Source organism: Globicephala melas, chromosome 4 (genome assembly GCF_963455315.2).
Source record: "Globicephala melas chromosome 4, mGloMel1.2, whole genome shotgun sequence".
Lineage (NCBI taxonomy): Eukaryota > Metazoa > Chordata > Mammalia > Artiodactyla > Delphinidae > Globicephala > Globicephala melas.
Window position 1 is genome coordinate 49,864,483 of NC_083317.1, and position 8,236 is coordinate 49,872,718.

At 37.4% G+C, this 8,236-nt stretch overlaps 1 pseudogene; it reads right to left on the reverse strand.

The window, feature by feature from the left end:
• Positions 1 to 1,022: 1,022 nt before the first annotated feature.
• On the reverse strand, positions 1,023 to 1,382 carry LOC115855698 (N-alpha-acetyltransferase 38, NatC auxiliary subunit pseudogene; annotated as a pseudogene).
• Between the last annotated feature and the right edge of the window lie 6,854 nt (positions 1,383 to 8,236).

An 8,236-nucleotide genomic window follows, 5' to 3' on the forward strand; every position in this document is an offset into this window, starting at 1 on the left:
GATATTCCCATAACTAGAACAGTTTCCATTGAACCATTTCTTTAAGAAGGAATATAATGGTGAAAAACTTAAGAACTCTGGGCCCAGACCAAAAGATTTTGAATCCCAATCCTGCTACTTCTTAGCTGCTTGACTTTGGCCAGTTTATGTAAACTTTCTCATCCTCAGTTTCTTTTTCTGTGAAATGGGCATAACACACTTCCTTCCTGCTCCCCATTGCCATCCATTGCCTAATTTCCAGAGTCTAAAGTGTAATATTTCATGAACTGCTAGTGCCTAGCTGCTTGACTTGGATGCATATACTCCTTTTTACCTTTCTTATATGTAGAATGTCAGCATTCATGGGATTGCACGTCTGTTCTTGCTCTGCATAATCATACAGAGAGATTTCCTTCCCTGCAACCTCAGGATTTACATTTAAAAATTGAATTGATAGCTACTGCTCTGAAAACCATTTCCCTCATCTGTTCCTGCCTTCCAGGTTTAGAGAATTTAAATATGCATTTAACCTATTTTTAATTGGTTGAATTGCATTCTCTAAAAAGATATGCTCAAATCCTAATCCCTGGTACCTGCAGATGTGCCCTTACTTGGAAATAGGGTCTTTGCAGATGTAGTCAAGTTAAGATGAGGCCATCCTAGATTAGGGCGGGCCCTAAATGCAATGACCAGTGTTCTTAAAAGAAAGGGAGATTTGGAGACATACAAACACGCTCAGAAGAAGGCCATGTGATGACAGAGGCAGAGATTGGAGTGACGCAAGGATTTCTATGGCACTCTGTGCTGTGGTTGTTGCAAAAGCTATTATCAATATTCCCATCAGGAAGAAATGGATCTATGCAAGAAATTCAGTGTTTAAATACATAAATGAAGACCGTCGGCAAGGAATAACTTTTTTCCCTTTATATCTTACAGCCAAAACATAGGTTTTCTGCTGCCAACATTGATATTTATCATTATCTTTTTCTTTTTTTTTTTCGGTTACAGATTTAATGAAGTCTGAAAGGCATGCGCGATCATGTTCAGAGATAGGGAGGCCCCGCCAGGCTCTCTCTCTGCACCTCGATAGAAACGATGTGGATGTGGTGTCCAGGTACCATGGCCAGGCTCAGCACACGAGGTTCCCCGGCAGAGAAGGAATTCAACGGCTTGAGGAACTCCTGCGCCGAGCCCAGGATAACACTGCAGTCACGGTTGGTGAAGAGGAAGCAACCGACCAGTGTCCGCCCATCTGGCATGCGAATGCGCATGGTCTTGTTGAGCAGCGCCTCCAGCTGCTGCCTAGCGCGCGTAGCCAGCGAGTCCTCGCGCTCCCCATCTGGGTCCCCTGCGCTGGAGCTGCTTTGACGCCGGCTGCAACAGCTATTCTCTCGTAGCAGCATGATCCAGCAGCGGCCATTTGTTCCCGGGCCTCCTCCAGGCCCTTCAACTTCCTAAGAACCTTCCGGGTCCGGTGGTCTGAGATCTTGCGAGCGTTATCATTATCTTTTTCTTAAATTTAAAAACAATTCTATTAATGTTCCTTTCACTGTATCAGATTAGTTGTGTTGGATGAGAATAATAATGATAGCCAGATCGTCATAAGATGCCTTTATCAAGTTTTGTTTTGTTTTCAGCAGACTTAATGAAGCAAATCAAGATTTACCAGTCCCCTGGATACTTCTTTACTCTTTAGCAAAGGGATTTGAATGAACAGTTACTGATGAAGAATGACAGAGCATTTTGGTTAGTGCACAAAAAATTGTTGTTTGTTCAGGTTATAACAAATACACTTTAAATTTAATTTCAAGTTTCCTCTTTCTTTTCTCTTTGAACTTTTGCTTTGAAATTCTTCTCACGGCCAAAATGCTTTCCCAAATTGCATAGACACGCCATTGCTTCTGAGACCGAATTAGCCTCCGAGATGGGCTCACACAGTCAGCACCACCTAGGCCTGCAGGCCAATGCTAGTTTGTAGCAGTGACCAGGGAGATATCAGCTTCCTAACTGATCTCCCCCTCTTCCCAACCTAATTATTTGGAGACCTTCAAGCTTTCCAGAAATATCTGCAATTAGTCAGATGGTGTCTATGGCTTTGTTTAAAATTACAATAGAAAATTTATCAAGACCATTTGGTCTAATCTCTCTCATCATCTTCCCTATAGATTTTTCCTCTTCTCTCTGGAGAGTTAGAAATGAGCTGTCATGATTATTATATAATTACAGAGAATAATAACAATAATAATGCTTGAAATTATTATTACACCATGAATAAGAATGATATGTAAAGATAACTCCTTGTCAGAATTAGAAAGATTTTCTTCCAGAAGCTCAAACAATGAACAGTTATTAGCTTTACAACCTCTTTTTGCTGATCGTGGTTGGAGCCCTGGTTTTGTAAACCAGGGGTCATGAGTTCATACTTCACTAGAATGTCAACCTACATCTAGTACCTAAACAAAATGACTTGTACAAAACAGTAGTTCAATAAATATTGTGCATGAGTTAATAGATAAATTAATAATAGGGAAAATTTGGGGGTAAAGATAGATTATATTTCACTATAAGTAATGTTCTTAAATTGTTTGGGGGCAGCTTATGTGTATGTAGCAAATATCTGGTTAGGCAAAGTTTAAAAAGAGAAAACACTTAGAATGTAAAACTATACCTTGAGTTTGATTTCTAGTTCTGGTATTTTTCTGTGTCCTTGAATAAGCCACACCTCTTGGAGTTTCAGTCTTCACATTGGAGTTTACACACACACACAGACACACACACACACACACACAGAGCATTAAAGGTTTTCTTTAATCCAACTTTAAATATAAACTTGAAAGCCTCTAGTCTCCTATCCTTAGTCTTATTTCCATTCCCGTCTCCCCAGAATCAGCCACTTCGTACATTTATTATGAATTCTTCCAGTCACATACAGGAATGTACACATATGTGAATGAAAAAATATAATATTGTGTGCCTACAACTTTTAAAAACTTGCACAGATGCTATCAAAGTGTATATAGTATCCTGAAACTTGCTTTCCCCCTCCTCACTGTAGTTTTCAAGATCTGTTCTTTTTCTTTTTAATATTTATTTATTTATTTTTATATTTGGCCACATTGGGTCTTAGTTGTGGCATGTGGGATCTTTTTCATTGTGTCGCGGGACTTCTCTCTAGTTGTGGCGCATGGGCTCAGTAGCTGTGGTGTGTGGGCTTAGCTGCCCCACAGCATGTGGGATCTTAGTTCTCTGACCAGGGATCGAACTGCGGATTCTTAACCGCTGGACCACCGGGGAAGTCCCTTCAAGATCTGTTCTTAATAATATATACTATCTTATAGCATATATTATTTGATTCTCCAATGCATGACAAACAGCATACCTTAGTGCTTCAGAGAAAGCATAGACTCTGGAGCTACACCATCTGGGTTTGTAACCTAGCTATACCATTTATCGCTGTGGCATCTTCGGGAAGTTACTTAACCTCTCTTAATTGTCTCAGTTTTCTCATCTACAAAATAGGGATTATAATAGTACCTAGATCATGGAGTTGCTATGTAAATCAAATAATTTACCAATCCTTCAGTATAGTGCCAGCACATAGGAGGATCAATATATGTGCTTTCTAAATGAAAGAAAACAACTGATGAACGTTTTGTTTTCCATTTTTTACTATTACTAACAACGTTCCAAAGAATGTTTCATGTATATATTCTGGTTCTTTTGTGGGAGTGTTTCCTCAATAGTGTATTAGATATGGAATTGTTAGCTTATAGGGTTTATATGTTTCCAATCTTATTAGATTATCTTGAATTGCTCTCCATAGTGATTGTACTAATTTATGTTCCTACCATTGTTTAAGAATTTCCATTTTTTCTTTATCCTTGCCCAACTGAGTATTATCAAACCTCTCAAATTTTGCCAATCTGATTCATGTGAAATGGATTTTATTTTTGTTATTATTTATTTCCTTGATGGTAGGTAAGGATAAACATCTTTTCAAATGTCTTTTGGACATTCTGAGTTCTTCTTTTGTGGATTGTGAATTCTGCTTTGCTTGGCATAGGAATCCAAGTTTATTATTTCCCTATAGGAAACATGCATTATTCCCAAATAACTTCTTGAATCAATCCCATTGATGCGTAATGACACCTCAATTATATAACAAATTTCCATAAGTGCACCCATATTTGTTCTGGCTCACCATTCTGTTTCCTTTACTAATTCTCTCATCAATATTACCTTCAAATTACAATAGCTTGAGAAAGATCTTGATGTCTGGTGGGACATTTTGCCTCTTTTATTTTCAGATCTGCCTTAGCAATACAGTGTCTGTGACTCTTCCATGTAGATTTGAAGATCAGTTTATATAGGTCCATAGGGATACCTTGTTGGGAAGTTGTCTGGAGTCCCATTTAACACTTGATTAATTTTGGGGAAGTATAAATTTTTATGATATTTGTGATTCCTTCTGAATTACTCTCCATTTATTTAGTTATTTCTTTATGTCCTCAAAGAGCATTTTGTAAGTTTCTCCTGAGGAATAAATCAGAGTGCATGTGAACACACAAAATGAAAAAAGGTATGTATATTTAAGTATTGTAATTTTAAAGGAACTGTGTATAATGACAATACACAGGAAAATCCTCAATATCTGATTTTATCCAAATACATTTCCCTTTGTCTTCAATGAAACTTTTATCAACTCTTTGCCTAAATAGTAATAATATTGAATCTTACTTTTTTCCTGTTTTATTTTTCCAGCCCATATCATAAGAGAAAAGTTATGAATAGTGAATTATACAGAAGTGAGCATTCAGTAAAGAAAAAAGTAGGACATGTAAGCACCTTGAAAAATCATATCCCTCCAAACCAGGACTCAATCATAAAGTTTTTGAGAGGGATAATTTAAACAAAATGATTGAACAAATGTCCACTCTACATATTTACTTCATTTTCTCTAACTCTTATGTTTGTTGATCTTTCCTTCTCATATCTTATGGATTTTTTCATTTGTGAAGAATTATGTTTGAAATTTTGGAAGACAGGTAAGAATTCAAAAGCACAGGCCTTGCCTAAATTGGAAGCTATCACTATTAGTTAAATGGCATAAGGACAATGAAAAAGAACATCTCTTTTAATGACTAATATTGTAGGTTTCATAAAATCTTATGGTTTTTTTTTTTTTTTTCTGGTTTCACCTGTCACTTCCTATCATTGCAAGTTCTATTCCCTCCTTCAGGATTGACACTCTTTTAGGGACTGAATGCTTGTGTTCCTTCCAAGTTCATATGTTGAAGCCCTAATCATCGCTCTCCCCTGACCTGCCGCCCCCCACCCCACACACTATGTGATGGCATTAGGAAGTGCAGCCTCTGGGAGGTAATTATGTTTAGATGAAGTCATGAGGGTGGGGTCTTCATGATGGAATTAGTGCCCTTATAAGAAGAGACCAGAATCCTCCCCCACCCCTAACCTCCTCCCCCACCAAGTGAGGGCACAGCAAGAAAGCAGCCATCTGCAAGCCAGGCAGAGGACCCTCACTAGAACCTCACCATGCTGGCATCCTGACCTCGTACTTCTAAGGATCCAAAACTGTGAGAAATCAGTGTCTGCTGACTAAGCCACTCAGTCTTTGGTATTTTGTTATAGCCGCCTGAGCTAAGACATTCTCCCATCTTTTGGTATCAAGCCAACCTTCAGTGCCTAATTCAAGCATCATCTTTCTTTATGTGTATGTGTAAGTGTGTGTCTACAAATTGGGCAGACTCTATTTTTAAACACAAGTTTCACAAGAATGAATTTTCCCTGTAAAAGTTGTGAGAAATATAAAAAGTAAAATATGGCACTAACACTTTCTGCCCTCACAGATTCCTCATACCAGGAGTAAACACTATCATTTTAACAGCATGAAGTATTAACTTTTAGTACTTTTTCTATTAAAATGCCATCTCCAGTCCTTTCTTTTATTGTTATTTTCTCCTGCTATTTGCACATAGCCCTTTGTTACACTTTGTTTAATATTCAGAAGTGGCTTTATAGTAAATTAAGGAAGCTTAATCTTCAGGAACACTTACTTGCACAGTCTCCTTCCAAAACTCTAGAAGTTTTATATGTATGTATAGTTTTATATATTTACAATTTGGGGGAGTTTTGGTTTTTTTCAGTGCTTTCTAAATTGCATAATTTTCAAGGCCCCACAAAGCCTGGATATGCCCCTGCTTATACTATACTTATTTAAGTACATGACTATCTTCCCCATTAGAATGGAGAATGTTTTCTTGAATGTTTCCCCCTGCAAAAAAATGTGTAGCTCATCAACTTGCTAATAGTAGATGTGTGATAAATTTAGGATTAAATGAGCTTCAGTATGCCGAGGATTGTTTACAAGAGTCAGAGTTTTAATCAGGAGCAGAGAATGTAAGTACATCATAGCTTGGATGTTTTGTTTTCCCTGTCGTGTAATATTCATTGGTAAATAAATCCTAACATGTTAGTTTCATTTTCCACCTGCACACTAATCAACACATTCTAATTGGTATATATTGAATTCCTACATTGAGTAAGGACCAAAAAAACCTCTCACTTCTTATAGTTCAAGAAGGCCAGGTTAGATTTCTAGCTCTTCAGTCTAGGAGACTTTCTCTAAAGCAGTGTTGTCCGATAGAACTTTATGAGATGATGGAAATGTTCTGTAACATCTGTGCTGTCCAATATGGAAGCCATTACATTTAAATGTAAATAGCTACACAAGACTAGTGACTACCATTTTGGACAGTGCAGCTCTAGAGGTTTATGAATAATGTGACTCACTTGGGAGGGTTTAATTAAATGAATAAATACATCACTTATAAATAAATGATGAAAGATCAAATTTAGACAATATTGCAGTCCACTCTTCCGGCAGAAAATTTGTAGATCACGTTTAGCTGCATGCAAACTTGATAAAGGAAATCAACACACAGCAATGTAATGAATTGAAAAGGCAATTTCAAAGCAAATGTAAATAACACTGTTTTTTAAAAAACTATGCTAAAATGAAGACAGAAGTGAAAAAAAAATTCTTTCAAAGGAGCCAAGAATCCACAGTAAAACATCTTTCTCTTATTCAGCCAGAGAACAGAAGCAGAACAAGAGAGAGATTAAGAAGGCCTATAGGTATGCTAGAAATCTCATTGTTTCACTGTGTGCAAGTATTTACGTGGGAAGGGAGAAATAAGGGTAGTGGCTCCAAAAACACTGATATGAAAAGGTATGAGCCAACAGAGACCTATGGTCCAAAACAGTACCACTGTTATCTCCCAAACCTCTGGAAATTGCAAATTGCACTATTTACTTTGCTAGCATGACAGAGGAAATATTCCAAATGATATGCTTACTATGGTCAGCACTCCAAAGTTACTGTTCTAATGATTCCTGTTTAAAACAAATAGAAACACAAACAAAAACATCCTAGACCTCTCTTTTTTGTAATCATTCATGGCAGGTTATGTATATAAATTCTTTGACAAGAAGATGAAAATATATCCGCGGGATGCAAATTAAATTACACTTCCCTGAAATCCTCATTTTGTATTATTTTAGAAAGTGCCTGCATCTGTCATTGCTATTTAGCACATATTTATCATATTATTTCAGGGTTGATGGTGGGTTTTTGGTCTAGAAGATAATCTTTCACATGCAGTTTTTGCAACTTATTTTATTTTAGAGGTTATTTGGTGACTTTTTAGATTTTTAAATGTTGGTCTTTAAATACATGAATATTTCAGCATGAATTTCTAGCTGCAAAGGAGAAAAATGTATATTTTGTTGTTATACTTTATTACATATTGGTAATATTTTGTTGTTGTTTGAATCATTAAGCATGAGAAAAATCTCATTATTTGGCTACCTTTTTATTTTATTTTTGCGGTACGCAGGCCTCTCACTGTTGTGGCCTCTCCCGTTGCGGAGCACAGGCTCCGGACGCACAGGCTCAGCGGCCATGGCTCATGGGCCTAGCAGCTCTGCGGCATGTGGGATATTCCCAGACCAGGGCACGAACCCGTGTCCCCTGCATCGGCAGGTGGACTCTCAACCACTGCGCCACCAGGGAAGCCCTTGGCTACTTTTTTATAAAAGTGCACACAGCATAGCCTAAAAGCACAAAAGATTTTCTGTATGGGTTAAAAAATAATTCAACATGTACCTTGCTTCCTAAAGGATAAACAGCATGGGGATAGCCATGATGTGGGTTCAGAATTTCTTCGTAGCTTAGCTT